The following is a 2275-nucleotide window of genomic DNA, read 5'->3' as shown; positions in this document are numbered from 1 at the left end:
ATTTCAAACAAGATTTTAAAGATTCAAATAAAAATTTACACAAAAGAATCTATCTGACAATTTACATAAAAGATTTACCAGTTGAAACTGCAATTAATGAATGTTACAATATATTCATTTCATTGACATATGTTTTACTCACAAATCTGATGTACTGAAATTTCTTGACTTTGGTCTCTAGAGCACTAATACACTACTTAACAGATACAGATACCATTGGAAATCTAAACCTGCAATACAAAAATTCACAACATAAAATCAATGTATACAATTTTAATTATGATAACTTCTTAAAGTGAACAATCCTTGATCTACACTGGGAAGTGATGAATTCTTGTAGCGAATAATATTCTCAAATAATGTCTGTATAAGTTAACTGATGAGTATTCAAATTTAACACATCTCGTAAATATTCTAAAATGATTTACTATATGAAGAACTGTCTGTTTAATAAACAAACTATATGAAAATACTTGTATAATATAATACACTGTTGGTAGAACTTCCTGCACTTCACTGTTTAATTTCAATTAAAATTATCAAAAATGTTCAGTGAAAAGTGTTCACACAGGAAACAAATATAAAATTTTAAATGTCCACTTATTAAACTCCGTTGGGCGCCATTTGTGACCCAGTTGTGTTTTCCCTATGGGTAAATTCAAAACAAAACTTGAGGGTTGCTGGTTCTTGTTTAATTTGTAGTAGACACCAATATATATAGTCCATCAGATCAACATTTCATAGCACACATATAGTACTAACAATTAGCATCACATAGCATCATATATCATCATAATAGCATGTAGCATATAGCAACGAGCCCTGAAAATATACACATTAAGCATTCCATATATTCATGAAATATATGATACAAACATATACATATTATCTTTAAATATAATAAATCCATTATATTAACAGATCAGTCCATATAAATATTCTAAGAATGTTTACCTTTACTAAATGTGATCATTCATACACAAAATAGATAACTGAATATGTAAACATCCTATTGAACTTGCATCTAGTGACCACTTAACCAGTTATTTATAAAATAATATGCAATGTATCATTTCCTTTAAAACATTCACATATTTACAAAATATATAACCAATTACATATAAACATAATATAACATACCGATTGTGGATCAAACTCCTTCTATAACACACCTGTCTCACACCTGTCTCACCGTGCTGTTAATTATGCTGTAAACTGTAATTTACAAACATCAGTGCAATACAAATAGAAACAGTGATTTCTATGAATAACTATAAGATAAGAACATATGCTGCCATCTTGAATTCTAACACTCAAGAACAATACAAATTTATCAAAATAACTTTTATCAAATCCACAACTGTATTAATTACAATAAGTCTTCATTTAGTTGACATTAGAACTTTTAAGAACAAATAAATAAAACATACAAATACCAATTCCTCAATCCAAATCCTTATTAATAATAATTTCTAAGTCAGAAAAACATATATTCATGTCACTATGACCATCAACTTCTGATTACACAAAGAATGACCTCAAGTGACCCTAACTTTAGGAGGGAAACGTTATGGTTGAGCAAATAGCAAATGTGGTCAAGGGGACATAATCACACAAAAGTAAAGATTAAAATCAAACAAGGTCGACAGAGTTACCTTTCTTGGAAAATAGCAAAAACCTTAAAAATAGCACTTGGTTACACTTTAAATATGGAGGCTTAAATATGATAGACTTGCCGATTTTTATGAACTCGATTAAATCAAGCTGGATCAAAAGAATATTTGATGAAAATAACCATGGATTGTGGAAAGAGATAATAAAGAAAAAATTACAAAAAATAGGTGGAATCGACATATTTTAAAGTAATTTAAACATATATGATATACAGAAACTTAAAATCGAAAATACTTTCTTAAAAGAATTACTACTGTCATGGAGAAAAACAAATTTTAATAAAAATCCACAAAATCTATTAGACCAAATAATATGGAAGAATTCACACATAAAAAATAATGGATCTTTAATTCTTTTTCCAAAATGGAAATGTCGAAATATCAATAAAATAAAGGATATTTTTAACACTGAAACAAAACAATTTAAAACCTTTGACCAGCTGAAACTTACTTTTGACATTCCTGATACAGAAATATTTAACTTTTATAAATTAATTTCATCAATACCCAAAGAATGGAAACGTAAACTACAACAAATTAATCAAACTTCAACGCCTAAAGAAATAAGCACTTTTGATATCATAGAAAAAACAAACACGTCC

At 27.7% G+C, this 2275-nt stretch overlaps 1 long non-coding RNA gene across 1 annotated transcript; it reads right to left on the bottom strand.

The window, feature by feature from the left end:
* Nucleotides 1-277: 277 nt before the first annotated feature.
* LOC132733097 (uncharacterized) lies at nucleotides 278-1692 on the bottom strand. The gene is made up of 3 exons (XR_009626129.1): nucleotides 1431-1692; nucleotides 1141-1215; nucleotides 278-822 (listed from the first exon to the last, which is right to left on the bottom strand). It is a non-coding gene; the product is annotated as an uncharacterized LOC132733097 (long non-coding RNA).
* Between the last annotated feature and the right edge of the window lie 583 nt (nucleotides 1693-2275).

This window comes from Ruditapes philippinarum, unplaced genomic scaffold, assembly GCF_026571515.1.
Source record: "Ruditapes philippinarum isolate M1 unplaced genomic scaffold, ASM2657151v2 ctg13868_1_1_1_1, whole genome shotgun sequence".
Classification (NCBI taxonomy): domain Eukaryota; kingdom Metazoa; phylum Mollusca; class Bivalvia; order Venerida; family Veneridae; genus Ruditapes; species Ruditapes philippinarum.
Note: the sequence above shows the minus strand (reverse complement) of the source record. Positions and strands in the feature narration are given on the sequence as shown.